This window comes from Mauremys reevesii, linkage group 3 (genome assembly GCF_016161935.1).
Source record: "Mauremys reevesii isolate NIE-2019 linkage group 3, ASM1616193v1, whole genome shotgun sequence".
NCBI lineage: Eukaryota > Metazoa > Chordata > Testudines > Geoemydidae > Mauremys > Mauremys reevesii.
In genome coordinates this window covers 172,111,353-172,130,553 of record NC_052625.1, presented here as the reverse complement: position 1 = coordinate 172,130,553, position 19,201 = coordinate 172,111,353, and positions in this window count along the sequence as shown.

The following is a 19,201-nucleotide window of genomic DNA, read 5'->3' as shown; positions in this document are numbered from 1 at the left end:
AGACTTTTAGGATGTATATTTGTAATTAACAACATTAGAGTATTCTACTGTTTCATTGCATTTATCACAAGGTATACAAAGAGATAATTCCACATATAGTATTCTTTTTCATGGCAAATAGAAAAAAATCTCCCAGTTGTACAATTCCTGCCACTTATCTTTTAGCTACAGGCAGTGAGAGAATATTTGCTATTACAAAAATATATACAAAATATGTCCATACTGATGTTTTATTAACTTACTTTAATAATAGACAATACCAGGCGATTTCAAAACTCGTTGCCTAAAACATCTACTTTAATGTAAAAAGAAAAAAAGTCTAAGTATATGGTAACTGGAAACTACATTGAACTGAGAATAATAACCTGAGTGGGCTCGAAGGTCTTCTAGTATAAACCAAATTGATTAATTAGGAACTACTCAGCCCATGTCTATAATTTATTCAAATTTATTTACAACAATATTTGACCTGAACTGCAGCAATGAACGATATGTATAATATTATATCTATAAATCAACTGTGTGTATATTTTATAGTTTGATTACAGTTTAGGGAGCGGTAGAGGCTTTTAAAATCTAAGGGCTGAATTCCATGCCCACTTACACCACTGTAAAACATGAAACTAGGGCTTGGCTACACTTACAAGTTGCAGCGCTGGGAGTTACAGCGCTGCTCATGCAGCTGTGTAAGGGCCAGCGCTGGAGTGTGGCCACACTGACAGCTACCAGCGCTGCAGTGTGGCCACACTTGCAGCACTTTCCAGCGCTGTATTGAGAGGTGCATTGTGGGCAGCTATCCCACAGAACACCTCGTCCCGTTTTGGCGCTGAGTATTGTGGGAAGGGGAAGGAAGTGTGCGGGTCATTCCGCTTCCTGTTTGCCAGCGCCCCGTGGTGCATCGCTTCACATCCCAGCATTCATTCCGGCAGCGTTTGGCGCCATTGTGAGTGTCTTTCTGTTACTCTCTGTGAATCGCGATTTCTGTGGCAAATGGAGCCCGATCTGCTGAGGACTCTGCTGATGAGTGTCACCAGCACAACACGTTTGGCAGTCGAGCTATTCCTTCAGCTCCAAAGTGACAGTGAGGAGTCCGATGATATCAATATGGATTTGTCTGCCGTGTGACACTAGAGTGCTTGCGGCATTCACGGAAATGCTCAGCACCGTTGAACGCCGCTGGGCTCGGGAAACAAGCACTGAGTGGTGGGATCACATCGTCATGGAAGTCTGGGATGACGAGCAGTGGCTGCAGAACTTTCGTATGAGAAAAGCCACTTTCATGGGACTGTGTGCTGAGCTCGCCCCCACTCTGCGGCGCAAGGACACAAGATTGAGAGCTGCCCTGACGGTGGAAAAGCGGGTGGCTATTGCAATCTGGAAGATGGCAAATCCAGACAGCTACGGAACCAGTTTGGTGTGGGAAAGTCGACCGTGGGAATCGTTTTGATGCAAGTTTGCAAGGCAATTAATCGCATCCTGCTAAGAAAGACCGTGACTCCGGGAGCGTGCAGGACATTGTGGATGGCTTTGCACAAATGGGTTTCCCTAACTGTGGAGCGATAGATGGAATATTCCTATTCTGGCCCCCACCTGGCATCAGAGTACGTTAATCGTAGGGGTATTTCTCTATGGTTCTCCAGGCGCTTGTGGATCACCATTGACATTTACACAGGCTGGCCTGGAAAGGTGCATGATGCACGATCTTTCGGAACAGTGGCCTGTTCAGGAAGATGCAGGCAGGGACTTTTTCCCAGACAGGAAGATCACAGTAGGGGATGTCGAAATGCCCACTGTGATCCTTGGAGACCCACCCGTTACTGCCTTGGCTCATGAAACCCTATACAGGGAAGCTTGACAGGAGCAAGGACCGGTTCAACTACAGGCTGAGCCGGTGCAGAATGACTGTGGAGTGTGCTTTTGGGCGTTTAAAGGCTCGCTGGAGATGTTTGTATGGGAAGCTAGACTTGGGGAAAGCAGCATCCGGTTATAAGCGCTTGCTGTACCCTCCATAATATTTGTGAAGGGAAGGGTGAAACATTCAGTGAGGCATGGACCACCGAGGTTCAAGTCCTGGAGGCTGAATATGCACAGCCAGAGAGCAGGGCTAATAGAGAGGCCCAGCACAGGGCTTCAAGGATTAGGGATGCCTTGAGGGAAGAATTTGAGGCTGAAAGCCAACAGTAATGTTTGCTGCCTTGCATGGGAGTGAATTGCACTGCTTACGCTGTTATTCTATTATCCATAATAATAATATGATTTGCAGTGCCTCTTTCTTTACTGGGCTAAGGTGTCTTTCACTATCTGCTATAATAAAGACTGTTTTCAAAGCCAAGAATTGTTTTATTGAAAAGAAAAAAACTTCCTTGACAGACAGACAGACACACAACATTTCATTAACACAAGAGGGCAAGGGTGTGGGTTGGTGAACTGTACAGTCACAAGTTTGCATATGCCATGTCTGGACTGCTGTTTAATGAATCCTGCACTTCAGGGTGCATATACTGCATGGTGATGGGGTTGAATGCAGAGGGTAAGGGTGGTGGTAGGTATCAGGGCTGGTTGGGGAACGTACAGGTGTTGGAGGCAGCTGGTGGTGGTAAGAGCCTGGATGCTGGGGAAAGGTGGTTGAGCTGACATTGGGGCACAAGGCACAAAGGACGGGCGGGTGGGGAGTAGCACGGTAGTGCTCTGCTTGCATGGCAACGAGTGACTCTATAGACTCCCAGGATGCTTAGCCGCTCCGTGCTTTTCCTCTTGGCCACTGCATTTCTCTGGTCCTGCTTTCTTTCTCACTCCTTCAATTCTTTTCTCTCTGTAGCAGAGTGCTGAAGAACAGTTTTCAGCATGTCCTCTTTGCTCTTTCGGGGATTTTTTCTCAAATTTTGAAGCCTCTGTGATGTTGAACATCTGGGCAGTCCAGTCAAGGTCACTGTACACACAGAAATGACAACATTTAACACGGGCAGCATTGTATCCACTATCTCCAGACATGAATTGTTACACTGAGGAGTTCTCACTTGCAAGTTCTCACTTGCATTCTTTATCCCAAAAGGAAAACACAACAGAAGCCACGAAATGGTGAGTGAGGAGTGGGGCTTGAGTGAGAGGGGAGCTGGTTGTAATCTGGAGTGCTAGAGGGGTTGAGTGAAGATGCAGATGCAGGGGTGATCTTATCTCCTATCTCTTCACTAAAGAGTCTCCCAACATTTTTCACAGGACTTAATCCTGGAAGATGTTTCAGTCACTAGGGAACAGCGGGGCTCTTTTAGAGCAATGTGGATTCCGCCCGGACCCTATGCGCGTGCCTGTGTTCAGAAATGGTCCCCGCCCCTGGCCGAAGAGTGGCGCTGGGACAAGGGACACAGTGGCTCTGCCCTATAAACCTGCGCAGGCATATTGCCCACGCTCTGGATGAAGCTTTTGCTGAGATAACTGAAGCAGATTACCGCGACGTGATAGACCACATCAACGGGCTATTCCACATCTAGAAGCTACCATGCATGCATCCATAACCCCCCTTCCTCTCCAGAAACATTTCCACCCAGAAAATAAACCTCTGCTTGTCCTTCTGCAACTGCTGGCTGCTGCTGCGATTGGGTACTTTCCTCCTGGCTTGAGAAGAGCTCCTGGCTGCATGCCTCCAGGAATCTGCGGTTTCTTCCCCATCCCAGGAGCTTCACTCGCGGTCTCCCCCGCAGCCTCCTCCTCCTCCTGTCCCCAGCCTGCTCAGAAGTGTCCATCGTTACCCTGGGATTGGCAGTGGGGTCACCCCAAGTATGTTGTCCATCTCCAAGTAAAACGGCAGGTCGTGGGGCGGATCCGGATCCTTTGTAATAGGCACTCCGCAGCTCTTTAACTTTCACCCTGCATTGTAGTGCGTCCCGTTGATGGCCCCTATCCAGCATGTCCCTTGCTATCTGCTCAAAGATATCGCGCAGCTGTGCCTGAACAGACGCCTCACCCCAAACACTGATGAGGTCCTGCAATTCACCTGTGCTCCATGGCATGGTTACCTGTAACCTGTGACTGATTAACGGAGGGCACGCCACACCGGGCTGCAGCAAACAGGAAGGAGATTTTTAAATTTCCGGGGCATTTAAAGGGCGGGTCACCTGAGGCAAGAGCAGTAGAGTGCAAACTGATGTGCAGAGTGGCTGAACAGGAATTCTGGGATAGCTCCTTATTCCCTGGAGGACAGGTAAAGCGCTGGTGAGTGTCCACACCTGCTGAGCAGCGCTGGTGTCACCAGCGCTGCACTCCTTATACCCCAACCCGGATGGGTTTTCAGCCAGCGCTGCAACCAGGAGTTGCAGCGCTGGCAGCGCTGGAAAGCCTCCACCAGCGCTGCAACTTGTAAGTGTAGCCAAGCCCCTAGTCCACATTTACATCTGTGAAACTGATAGCAAAATATGGCCCTACAGCTGGCAAATGAGCACTCAACTGCAGTCTGATCTGGTAACATACTGCATTAGTATGAGGCAGAGATTCAAAGCTAAATGTCTGTAACACAGTTTATTGTAACAGATTTTAGTCACTCCACCATCGCAGTAATGCCACTGCTCCACAAGGAGCCATGGAATAAGGTAGCAGCCCCAGGGGCTGAGTGTGGAATGTGAGGGCAGGGGCAATCTTATCCACAATTGTTTGTAGGTGTCAAGTCATTCAAACAGGTCCTGCTCCAGGCTTTGTAATACCAGATAATGGGATTGCCTGAGGAACACTGACAACAGGAGCTTCACAGCAACATCTTGTAAGCCTACAATCATTTATCAATGACATTTCTCTTCACCACTTAGGTTTAATAAAGGATTCCTTTGATAGGATGTATGTCAGCCTGTGATAAGTGATATAGAGGGATCTGAGTATGGACAAGAACAACATAACAACTCTGGGCTAAAATGTATTTCAAGTCTAGCCAAGAGCAAACAGTGACGTGTGAACTGCACCACCCCAGGACTAGTCTGCCTCAGGCAAACCTGTTCTGGATATTATTTAATATAAATTAGTAACATGGGATATAAAATAATTAGGCTTAATCAATTTTTATTAATCAAAGACTATCAGTCAAGTTCATGGATTGTATTGGAGACATTTTTTTTTTATTTCAGAAGGTGGAGAAAGCTCCTGGGGAGAGGCTGTTCTAGATTTGATTTTGACAAATAGGGAGGAACTGGTTGAGAATTTGAAAGTGGAAGGCAGCTTGGGTGAAAGTGATCATGAAATGATTGAGTTCATGGTTCTAAGGAATGGTAGGAGGGAGAACAGCAAAATAAAGACAATGGATTTCAAGAAGGCAGACTTTCGCAAACTCAGGGAGTTGGTAGGTAAGATCCCATGGGAAGCAAGTCTAAGGGGAAAAACAATTGAAGACAGTTGGCAGTTTTTCAAAGAGACAATTAAGGGAACAAAAGCAAACTATCCCACTGCGCAGGAAAGATAGAAAGTGTGGCAAGAGACCACCCTGACTTAACCAGGATAACTTCAATGATCTAAAAATCAAAAAAGAATCCTACAAAAAGTGGAAACTAGGTCAAATTACAAAGGATGAATATAAACAAATAACACAAGTCTGTAAACACAAAATTAGAAAGGCCAAGGCACAAAACTAAATCAAACTGGCTAGATACATAAAGGGTAATAAGAAAACATTCTACAAATACATTAGATGCAAGAGGAAGACCAAGGACAGGGTAGTACCATTACTCAATGAGTTGGAGGGGGAGGATAATAATAGAAAATATGGAAATGGCAGAAGTGCTTAATGACATCTTTGTTTCAGTTGTCACCAAGAAGGTTAGTAGCGACTGGATGTCTAACACAGTAAATACCAGTGAAAATGAGGTAGGATCATAAGAGGCTAAAATAGGGAAAGAACAAGTTAAAATTATTTAGACAAATTAGATGTCTTCAAGTCACCAGGGCCTGATGAAATGCATCCTAGAATATTCAAGGAGCTGACTGAAGAGATATCTGAGCCATTAGCAATTATCTTTGAAAAGTCATAGAAGACGGGAGAAATTCCAGAAGACTGGAAAAGGAGAAATATAGTGCCAATCTATAAAAAGGAAAATAAGGACAACCCAGGTAATTACAGACCAGTCAGCTTAACTTATGTACCCGGAAAGACAATGGAGCATATAATTAAGTAATCAATTGCAAAAATCTAGAAGATAACAAGATGCAACAGTCAGGATGGATTTGTCAAGAACAAATCATGTCAAACCAACTGTATGGGGAGACTTTGGCAAACCAGTAAAGTGCCTAAAACCACTATGGCTTATTTTTAAAAAGCAACCTAGTTAGCAAGCTGTAAATTGGCCATTCAGCAATCTCAGCTTGACCAAGGCAGGAGGGGAGGGGTTTTTGGGGTACCACAGAAAGAGCAACTTGACTCCGTGTCTTTCCTGATGAGAATTGTATTGAAGTTGTTGATACATGCATTGTAAAAGAGCAGGATGTAGCTCAGGAATGTCTCAAGGCTGCAGACTCTGGAAAAACCCACACCTGGTTAATCAATAATCAGAAGGAACCTCTTGCTGGATCATTGCAACTGCTTACTTAACAAGATTTCTTTAAGGGACATGTCATTCTATTACTAATGTATAAATAAGGGGGAAAATCTTGAGATGGGGAAACACTTCAGGACTGGTCTCTCCCTCTGGATGCATCTTGTGTTCCCCACTGGCAGACGGGCTGCTGCTGTGTTACTCGAAAGCCACACTCAGCTTTGGTAATTATCAAGGGTTGGGGGTGTGTTACTAACCTGTTGCGGACGTGTATAAGTGCTTGAGACTAAGTAAAGTTTAGCTTTAAGTGAAAGCACTCTTGCGTTGTCCTGTTTGTGCCAGCCATCTATCGGTCGGATGGCCGTGTCTCCCCTGATTTATTTCCTGACACCTCCTCGCACAGAGTAAACGTTACCAAGAGCTTTGGGTTGAAAGAACCCTGGGTAACACAACCTGATAGCTTTTTTTGACAGAGTAACAAATCTTGTGAATAGGGGGGAAGCGGTAGTCGTGGTATATCTTGACTTTAGTAAAGCTTTTGATACTGTCTCACTTGACCTTCTCATAAACAAACTAGGGAAATGCAACCTAGATGGAGCTACTATGAGGAGGGTGCATAACTGGTTGGAAAACCGTTCTGGGAGTAGTTATCAGTAGTTCACAGTCATGGTGGAAGGGCATAATGAGTGGGGTCCCGGAGGGATCAGTTCGGGGTCCAGTTCTGTTCAATATCTTTATCAATGTTTTAGATAGTGGCATAGAGAGCACACTTATAACATTTGTGGATGATACCAAGGTGGGAGGGGTTGCAAATGCTTTGGAGGATAGGATTAAAATTAAAAATGATTTGGACAAACTGGAGAAATGGTCTGAAGTAAATAGGATGAAATTCAATAAGGATGAATGGAAAGTACTTCATTTAGGAAGGAACAATCAGTTGTATACATACAAAATGTGAAATGACTGCCTGGAAAGGGATATAGGGGGTGATAGTGGACCGCAAGCTAAATATGAGTCAATATTATAATGCTGTTGCAAAAAAAAGTGAACATCATTCTGGGATGTATTAGCAGGAGTATGATAAACAAGACATGAGAAGTAATTCTTCCGCTCTTCTCTGCGATGATTAGGCCTCAACTGGAGTATTGTGTCCATTTCTGGGTGCCACATTTCAGGAAAGATGTGGACAAATTGGAGAAAATCCAGAAAAGAGCAACAAAAATAATTAAAGGTTTAGAAAACATGACCTATGAGGGAAGTTTCAAAAACTTGGGTTTGTTTAGTCTGGAAAGGAGGAGAGGGGGGACATAATAACAGTTTTCAAGTAAATAAAAGATTGTTACAGCTTCCTAACTATCAGGGTAGTTAAGCACTGGAATGTATTACCTAAGGAGGTTGTGGAGTCTCCATCATTGGAAATTTTTAAGAGCAGTTTAGATAAACACCTGTCAGGAATGGTTTAGATAATACTTAGTCTTGCCATGAGTGCAGGGGACTGGACTAGATGACCTCTCGATTCCAGTCCTATGATTCTATAATACAGCATAATATAGAAAGGAAGTTTAAATATATTATCAACCTATCCTGGAGACAGAAGTACAGCTGGTTAGACTGTCTCAGAGTTTGAGTTCCACTTCATTCCTATATAAACTAACGTTGTTTACCACAGACAAAAAAAGTTTCAGAATTTATCTATACTATTGCATACCTACCACTCATCTGTTATCTCGCTTCTTGGACATATTTTCAAAGAAAAAGGAACATCTATGCAAAGACCTGGGTACAGATAATCTATCTGTCCAAGGTAATTTGTGCATGTTTTGCAGACCTCGTCAAAGTATTCCTCTTATTTCTTGACAGGTTTTATATACACAGAGAACATGGTGGAAGTTAGAAGATGGAGATTACAGTTTTTCTCTCTTAAAGTTCAAAGTTTAGAGACATCTGTTCCTTGATACAACTTAGCATAAATAAAAGCATCTTGGAAAGAGCTTATAGTTATACAGAAACATACATTATATATATATATATATAGAGAGAGAGAGAGAGAGAGAGAGAGAGAGAGAGAGAGACCTCTCCACACCCGTGCTTTCTCTTTAATCTCTTTTCATGGACAGGTCTGGACAGGGTCTGGATCTTCTCCCATCGCTCCCCTCAGCATTTTTATTTTTTTTTTATTTTTTTTTTATTTTTAATTCCTTTGTGGCGCCATCCCCTCTTCCACTCTCACCCACCTTGGCAGGCAAAACCACAAACACAAAATACAGGTTAACATATAATCCTAACTTATGCCAGGTACACAAAAGACTCTAAACACAAACACATACAACATACAATACAATATAATTAAATTATTAAACAATAAAATATAACATAAATAAATATATAAAAATGGGTATGCTGTATGCTGGTGCCCATGCTGCTAACACCGTGACCCTTTGTGACCTTCATGACTGACTTAAATGTGGTATGCATGTTTGTTTTGTTGTGATGTATGCATGCTTTGTTGGGGCCCCTATGACCCAGTCTTTTCTTCAGTTCAGTGGCTTAGTCAGTGAGCTGTGGCTGTTCAACAATGATGGAGGGAGTGGGAGTGGGAGAAGGTGGTATCCATGGGTTTTAATATTTAACATGCATCAATAAAATCCATCCTCCCTGGCTTGAGGCTTGAGGAGACACACAGGGAGTACAAGGAGGCCCCAAACTAATTTACCTAACTACTACTCAAAACACACTGCAACTCAATGATCCATGAATGATCAGGATGACTCTGACTCCTAGTCACTCTAGAGGGCTGGCTGTTGCTGATCTCTCTTGGATCCTTCAAGCAGGAATCAGGCTGCTCGGGTCGGGCTCTCCTCACCACAAAGGAGGGCAGGAGGTGCAGCAGGCACACACAACTACACCATACTAAAACTGTGGTCTAGCCCAGCATCCCCCCACACACACAGCAGACACAGCCCTGGACTAGCAGCCAGAGCAGCAGCAGATCATGTGGTGACTGGTGACACCTAGGGAGCTGGGAGCTGGAGGGCACTCTGGCTGGCTGGGGGGAGTTTTCAAAAAACTACAAACTGGGAGAGTCAGTGGAGAAGAAAAAAAAAGCCAGCGGGAGGGATCTTGCTTTCAGGTGTCCCTAGAGGCTAGTTTTCAGGGGGAATCCTGCATGCAGGCCTGGGACTCACCAACTTTCCACACAACCAGTCCTGCCCTTTCCCTGACTGGCTCCAGACTGACTCAAAATGGCTTCTCCCCTTTCCTGAACTCCCTGGGAAAGGCATCTCACTCCCTATTGGTTGACAGGCAGGCTCTGATTTTGCCTTGGCTCCCGCTCCCTACCAGGGACAGTGTGCCTCTCCCTGAGCTGACAGCAGACAGAGCTCCAGGAATCTAGGTAATCTCCTTGGGGGTTACATATATCATTTTGATATTGCATACTGTGTACACCATTAATATTGTCTATTATTGTCTAATATGAAGAACTTTGCACACTTGCTTTTATCTACCTCCATACATATTTTGCAAAAAGAGACATCTATCACTCATCTACAGTATGTGGAGCAGGAGTCATGCCAACATTACAGCACCTAACTACAGTACAGTTTTACAGTTATACAACAATTGCTTGTAAGAGCAGAATAGATCTAAATACATCTGTTTGCCTGCTATGTCTTTATACTTAGCCTTGAAATTACAACACTATATTTCCACTTGGTGATACTACTCATAAAAGCTCATTTTATAAAAGCGCTCTATGAATATATTTGCAAGTATACAATTAGCATAGATACACTAATACAATATAGGATATTACTTGCTTACTCTTACCTACCAATACAGTTTATCCAGATGAAGTGGTAGTTAACAATAAAGCTGTTTACATTACTTGTTAATATTTTTGTTTGTGATAGCTCAGTTTTATAGATTCCATATAGCTCTGTTTGTGAGAGCTCAGAGTTAACAAATTCCAGTAAGTTCTATTTCTTATATGGTAACATTACAACATCAGGTTTATAGTTTTTCAGTCAGTATTCTTCCTTTCGCCTTCTAGCCTATACACAAAGTGTTCTGTTACTTTGGTTCGGTTTGGTCAACGGTGCCATGAAGAATCATGGGGCTTTGGCTTAGCTTGGTCAACAGATCCCAGTGATTCCCTCCTTGCTCTAAGACTGGCACAGTTAATAATTTACGGCTGGCTTATACCAACCAATTGTGGCCATGAATTTGTTGCCTTCATTCTTTTTCTATCATGACTGGAGGGAATGGTTTGGCCCAATGTGATAAAAACTCATATTAGATTTCATATATCTTTTATATCATAATGAAAGTGAATTCTGGTAGGATATACAAAAAAGGGCCACGTAGAAAGATGCAATGTATGACTTCATGTTAGATAAAGGGCTCAACTGTGGCCAGCCCTGTGAGCAATTGAGGAGGCAAACTGAATGGTCTTTCCTTTCTTGCCCATGTGCTGAGGCCAGCACAGTGTTAATCCTTGTGTTCTCCTACCATGCTCTGTCCTTCAACAAAGGGTCTGCACTAAGGGGAGAACAGGTTGCACTCTATATTTGTGAAGACATTATGCCCACCTACAGAGTACCAGTTACAGATGTGGACTGACATACTGCCGTCTACCGTGGGCTTTGGCAGTAAGCTGCAGCTGGATCTGAAGTTTGTTCTATGAATATATTGCATGGACACATTCTATTACCCCTATGTCATGTGACAAAGTCTCCCTGTTCCTCAGTCCCCCATCTATAAAATGGGGCTAATAATACTTCCTTTCTTTTACTCCTTGTCTTTTTAGATAATAAGCTCTCCAGGGCAAGGATAGTCTTTTACAGGGTGTTTTTAGTGCCTACCATAATTGGAACTTGATCTCCTTTGGGACCTCTAAACACTGCAAGAAATAAATAATAAAAAGAAGGTGATAGGAACTCTAGAGGATTTTTGATTATAATCACTGAGCAGGGTTCACATATTAGGACAGGGGTAGGCAGCCTATGGCATGCATGCTGAAGGCGGCATGCAGGCTGATTTTCAGTGGCACTCACATTGCGCGGCTCCTGGCAACCGGTCTGGGGGGCTCTGCATTTTAATTTAATTTTAAAGGAAGCTTCTTAAACATTTTAAAAACCTTATTTACTTTACCTACAACAATAGTTTAGTTATATATTATAGACTTATAGAAAGAGACTTCTAAAAACGTTAAAATGTATTACTGGCACGCAAAACCTTAAATTAGAGTGAGTAAATGAAGACTTGGCACTTCTGAAAGGTTGCCGACCCCTATATTAGGATGAGATGGGCCACATAATTAGTTCTTGTGATTTTAGGAGTATGATCATTGGTGGGCCTTTGTTTCCTTCCCAGCAGCATTTTCTATGTTTCCATTATTCACACAAACCAGAAACTGTACATAATCAATATTCAGCTGCTCTTAAAATCTACTATACTATATATTGATGGGTATGTGGATTTTAAGTGGCTGAGACAGATATAAACTGTGATGATGGAGAGAACTAAATTATAGCCAATAAACTTTATACATTAATACTAACAGTATAAAAATCAAGTGACATTGAGATTTATGCAAGCAAGACAGTTCAATATGCCATAGCTTGATTTTTTTTAAGTAACTTTTGTTCTAGCATATCTGTAGCTCCATTTCACAAGTAACAGAAAAAGTATATTTCTTTTCAGGCAGTAGTGAAGTTATAGCCACATAGTGAGATACATTGATTTTTTTTCTTTGTGTGGGATGGTTTCATCTGTTCTTCAAAAACATAGCAAGACTGTAGCAGGCATTTTCAAAAGGCATTACAGAGAAATGTTTAATCAAGTAAGTCCTATAAATACTATTATAAATTGCATTTAAAAATAGACGTCTGTGACTGGTTTGTTAGGATTTCCCTAGCATAAAAACATGGCTTTGGGGTGAGAATGATCCTGAACAGGAAACCTTTAATCTAAAATTGTAACATAGTTCACCATGAACTAATTCAAATGACTAAAAGGTTACTTTATGAATACTGTATTTTATAGCACTGAAAACATTTCTCTTTGTATTTTAACTCTGATCTTTGATATGTTATATTTCACATTAACTAATTCAATGGGCGATGAAGAATCTTAAATTAAAGGGGAAAGATCAAACCGATAACATTTTATAGGAGGTCCTGTAAGCCATTTGGACCTTGATACAAAAAACATTATTGATCAAATCTTTAATAATTCTAGTTTAGCTTCCAGCACTCTAATCTGAGTACGTCTTTCACTATGTGTTAGGAATTTAAACCCTGATCCTATATTGAAATCTATGGGACTACTCACATGCCTGAAGTTAAGCATGTGCTTAAGTGTTTGCACAATTAGAGAACTTTTCTGTATTGATGCACACGGGATTTGCCCAAATCTAAACTATTAATAGCAATTGTACAGGTCACATGTGTTACTCCCCTGTGCATTAATGAAAGAAGATCCTCCGTTTTAGATTATCAATAATATAAATAAAAGCCTACAACAAAATAATTGTAGTGTATTGCTAATGTGATTTCAAGTTCTTTTAGTTTATTTTTCAGAATACAGAATGTATTAAGTAATGATCAGGTCATTTTATTGCATGAACCACACAAATTAAAATGAGACCAAAACTAATTTAGTTCTTTAATTTGTCCAATTTTGTCCAGTTTTGGCTAAGATCTTGTGCGTATCAGGTTACCATCTGCCTAGATAGTGCAGTGATGAGCCCTCTATAAATGCTTAGAAAGGCCTTAGACAGGAGCTATAGTCTATCTTGAACAGGGATATACTTGTTGATCATAAAATCATGGAATATCAGGGTTGGAAGGGACCTCAGTAGGTCATCTAGTCCAACCCCCTGCTCAAAGCAGGACCAATCCCCAACTAAATCATCCCAGCCAGGGCTTTGTCAAGCTTGACCTTAAAAACCTCTAAGGAAGGAGATTCCACCACCTCCCTAGGTAACCCATTCCAGTGCTTCACCACCCTCCTAGTGAAAAAGTTTTCCTAATATCAACCTAAACTTCCCCCACTGTAACTTGAGACCATTACTCCTTGTTCTGTCATCTGCTACCACTGAAAACAGTCTAGTTCCATCCTCTTTGGAACCCCCTTTCAGGTAGTTGAAAGCAGCTATCAAATCCCCCCTCATTCTTCTCTTCTGCAGACTAGACAATCCCAGTTCCCTCAGCCTCTCCTCATAAGTCATATGCTCCAGCCCCCTAATCATTTGTGTTGCCCTCTGCTGGACTCTTTCCAATTTTTCCACATCCTTCTTGTAGAGTGGGGCCCAAAACTGGACACAGTACTCCAGATGAGGCCTCACCAATGCCAAATAGAGGGGAATGATCACGTCCCTCAATCTGCTGGCAATGCCCCTACTTATACAGCCCAAAATGCCATTAGCCTTCTTGGCAACAAGGGCACACTGTTGACTCATATCCAGCTTCTCGTCCACTGTAACCACTAGGTCCTTTTCTGCAGAACTGCTGCCTAGCCATTCGGTCCCTAGTCTGTAGCAGTGCAGATGTATTACACAAACCTTTTGATGTAATACACAAACCTTTTCCATCTCTAAGTTACTATGGAAGAGATATGATGGGAAGTGGTCTAATGAGATTTCCTAACCCTTTATTCCCACCAATGAGGAATTCTGCACACAGGTAGTCATATTGAAGTTGCTTCTCATGTGAGGGAACTGCTCATAAGTGGGAATAAAGGATTCAGTAACAGTAACATAGTAGATTTAGATGGGTTTGAATGGTCCTTTCTCCACATCTGCACTGCTTGGTCTCTGTGGTTATTTGGGACCAGGAGGTTTCTGTTCAGGGAGAAAGACAGGGCATGAAGTCCCAGGGGACGAGTAGGGGGAAATAATGGGATGTGGTGCTTTGGAGAAGTGAAAAAAACTTTCAGCAATGAACTTCGACATTAAAATTCCATCAGAAGAAAAATGATTTGTGCCCCTCCTCATGCACACAAATTGCAAATGATGGAAGTAAAGTCTACTGCAGGTGGGCAATATTTCACATAGCCAGTATAGACACTGCCTTGATTCACTTTTGATGCATCTGTCACCTTGGAATGCAGAGTCATCTGTTTGAAATGGTAGCTTCATTTGTATTTGAACTGGTTCTATGCAACTATTAGATTCCCCCCTTCATTATCTCACTGAGATTTGACAACAATGAAATGGGTCCATGGTCATGAAAACTGAGGAAAATACAGAGCCTTGATCTAATCTTTAATGTACGGTATAAGAATTAACTGTCTCATACTTGTTCTGATTATAGATGACATGATAGAATTTCAGCCCAAATAAAACATTTCTATCACACCATCAAGCCATCTGGATATGATTTACAAATCACACTTAGCATTTCAATGTGCCTGACGTCTTTGAACAGTATGTATGGCACACATTGCTGAAACTAGTATTTACTGATCCTGTCAAAGTGACATCACCATGTGATAGACTATTTATATGAATGAATATTATCAGTAGCTCTTAGCTGAGTTTTGAATACTGAGAGATTATCCTAATGTTGCTACACCCTTTTCCAAGTAACTCTGTGCATCCTAGAAAATGCTACATTTATTTTTTAAAATGTGTTGATTTCAATGGGGTTGCAAACATTTAATTTTAGCTGACTTGGATCACTAATGTTATAATATAGCCACTTCAAATATGTGCATTGCTTCTTTAAAACCATGATAGGAAGCCAGGAAGTTGGAAATGGTGTTTGACTGAAGTTCTCTAGTGAAGCAAAGAGAGAGAGAAGGGATGACATTGTTTTCCTTATTTTAATGAAGTTCCTTGTTTGTGTTAGAAGAAAGTGACTCTTCCCCTTTGTCAGATGGCAATCCATACCTCAGTCAATTACCGGATTTAGGGAATAGTTTACAATGCTATTATGTATATTGTTTAAGATCTTTGAGTAAAATTGGAGTACAAAGACCAACCCCCTCAAATGTATATAAGGTTTGCAGGTCCCATGTGCCTTCCTAAAGAAATCCAAAGGACTCATGTCCAGGAGGAAGGTGCTCGGTTTAACCTGAGGTATGCATTTAAATCAACTTGGAGAAACCCATGCAAATCCCCACACTGACACCTTTATTTTGGTTTAAGAGTGGCTTTTTCAGTTTAGCTGAAGTCAGTAGGGAACAGATTTAAGGTAAAGCAAAATAAGTTACCCAAACTGAAATAAGAGCATCCATGGGGGAGAGGGGGAGATGCACTTGTTTAATTACAACATTTAAAGAACTAAGCTAAGGTAAACTAGTGCAACTTTCTCATATAGACAAGACCAAACAAATTAAAATCTTTGAGGCTTCCAGGACTCTCCCTGTCAATACTGTTCTCTAACTTGTCAAAACATTAATGGGTGTTAGATTGGAACATACACAGATATCAAATGGACTAATTGTGGCTAGTGACTTTGGTGTGTGAGTCTTAAATTAAAATGCAGGAGTTCAGTACATCAGATCGTTTAGCTCAAGAATGGTGAATCTATCATGGCAGTTGCTAATATGACTGCCGCAGAAGCAAAAAGAGAAAAAATGTCACTTATCTGACACATTCTTGCTTTGGGGCATTTTGCCTTTTGCTCAGGCTTTCTCCTTGGTTTCCTCACTGTATTCTGCCAACAGTTTGGTAAAGTTTATCTTAGCAAAGGCAACAGTAAAATAGAAACACAAGCTTTCAAAATGAGAGCACATTCATATCCAATTGGAGAACAGGCTCCACCTCTTTTCCAAATATTTTGTGACATGCACTTTTTCATCATTTATGAAGAAGGTTCCTAAAGCCACAAAACATTAAGATTCATGCAACTGTTACTAAAAAAAGATAGATGAAGGATAGATTTGTATTGCTTAGTTAATTTGAAAGAACATATATGGTCGTAATGGGAATATGTACTTCCTTAGATTAAAAATCTTCACTAATTTAAACCTGGAAGCCCAAGTTCTGCTCTCATTCCCACAAAGTCAGTGAAAGAAATACAGATTTAGGCACATAAATGAGGGCAAAATGTAGCCATAAGGGCCAAATAGGGTCCCATTGAATTCAGTGGGAGTATAGTCATGGATTCTAGTAGGACTAACATTTAGCCTGAAATGATACTGGATTTTAAGGAGCCACAGTGAATTCAGAGAAACATCAATCCAGAGGCATCCTGTTTGCAGAGGTTACAGGCAGTAAAATACTTTCTGGGTCACTGAAGGAACATGTGTAGGAATTACCTATATTTTTTTAACACGGTGTAGCATACATTTTACTCCCTAGCACTGGCCCTGCAGTGTGGAAGATCGTGGGAAGAACAGGATCATGGCATTTGCTCTACCACACAAGCTAAACCCCCTTGGGGGCTTCAGCACAGCTGGCAACACTATGACTCCAATGCTTCTTGTGTTTAAGGAGTCTTGAAGCTTTTGTATCATTATGCAAGGAAGTTAGAGGGCCCAAAATCTGGCTCTAAAATTATTTCTCTGAAAGTGATACAGTTAAGTGCTAAGGAAAGAACTGGGTATTATTTTTAGTTTTTAGTTTTTGCTTATCAATGCATCATCTTTACTCTTGCAATGTTCATTCAAACACATATTGTCAAGTTCCAGTGTAAATCAGATTATAATTAAGGACCAGTCAAGATGAACCTTTGTTCAGTAGCAGAGGCTACTATAGTTTGTGCCAGTTGACTTCTGAGGCAGGTTCAAGTAAATGGAGGGACTTTTATTGAATTAATTGATAAGTGAAAAATCAATCACTATAGGATTTCATGTTATTTAATTTGATAGTAAGCTCTATTCATTTTATGGATCAGGTTAAGGGGCATTTGGGGCCTTGGGCACTTGGTTTGGAATTTTGGCACCTAAGAATGGTTGAAGTTTTGGCAGGAGATTTTATAAAAGGGCAAAAGACAGTCATAAATGAAATGATTAGTTGTGTTGCATGGGTGGTAAGAAGGGGTCAGGATGGGGAATGAAAAGAAACAAGTGCCAAGCAGTATGAAGAGACTAAGGACTTGTTCACATAGTGTGGTGTGCTCCATGGGGGTATGATTTCTAAAAAGCACTAACATCTTGTGCATCAGTTGTTTTGTGTAGACTCTGCTGCTTGCACTAAAGTTTCTCTAGTATGCTATAATATAGTACTGTTTCAAACAATACTACATTAAGCACGCCAGCAGCATCTACACAGACCAATTAATGCACAACATATGTAGACAAGCCTTCAGTTATATACAGTTGTGACGATGAGGCTAAAGAACTTGAAGCAGAAGATGAGAATGCAGTGAAGAGGTTTGACTAGGGGCATTCACTTATTTTGTCTCATTGATTTCTTGTCTTTCCCCTGAACGCTGTAACCAACTATTTGCTTTTCATTGCCTATCCCCCACTCTGTCTTCGTTTTCAGTATTTTTTTTAATCTTACATCTTTGAGCATCCACTTGTAAAGCCAAAGTGGCTGCTACTTTTTTTTGTGTTTTTCCTCTCCACAGTATTTCTAGTCTGTGTGCCCTGTAGGATTTCTCAGCTGTTCTGTCCTATAGGATTTCTCAGCTACCTTCTAAGCTATTGGATGTGAATTCAAGTTCCCACTAATCATTATTAACTAGAGGCCAAATCCTGCAGTATTTACATTCCTTATTTATCCTTTACTACTTAGAAAAAAAACTTCCATTGAAGTTTATGGGAGATGAAGGTACTGAGCACCTCAGGATTTGGCTCTTAATGTATGTGGCAGCCACCATATTGGCCAATATATGAAGGATTGAACCAGGCATTCCCAGAGCTAAAAGTAAGAATTTCTACAGCTTGAGCTAAACAAAGCGGCTCTGTAGCTGAGGTCTTCAGTAGACTCACATCTTTTACTGACTGGGCATAGGGAAGGACCCATAACACACAGTGACTGATGAGTTACACCTGTGCAGCACTCAGAGCAAAGAAAAAAGCTCAAGGACTGAATAATTAGAGGGGAAACTCTAAAAGGTTCTGAGGCACATGAAGACATGTAGCAGTTAAGATGAATGCTCAAACTGGCCCTGGGGCTGGACGTTCCACGTGATTAGGCTTTCTCATGAGACTCTCATTATTTCCTGGCTTTGAGTGAAGATATTGTAAGAAGAATTTCTCATGTTATTGTAGGTAATTCCTCCAGAGAAAATTAGAAAGGGAAGAAGCGCAAGAAGTAAAAACACCAGACACAACTGAGCTTTTTAAAAAAGTTGGTTTGAGATAAGGGAGAAAGTAGGATTTGGTTCTCACTACATATCAACAGATTTGTCTATCATTACTGGCCCTGATCTCTGAATCATGCAGCAGTGTAACATGCTAGCTCTAGAACTACCAGAACACTGTTATTTCTTGTTTGAACTTACCTACATATTTCATAGATTTGCTGTTCCCTATGAATCATAGAATCTCAGGGTTGGAAGGGACCTCAGGAGGTCATCTAGTCCAACCCCCTGCTCAAAGCAGGACCAAACCCAACTAAATCATCCCAGCCAGGGCTTTGTCAAGCCTGACCTTAAAAACCTCTAAGGAAGGAGATTCCACTACCTCCCTAGGTAACCCATTCCAGTTCTTCACCACCTTACTAGTGAAAACGTTTTTCCTAATGTCCAACCTAAACCTCCCCCTCTGCAACTTGAGACCATTACTCCTTGTTCTGT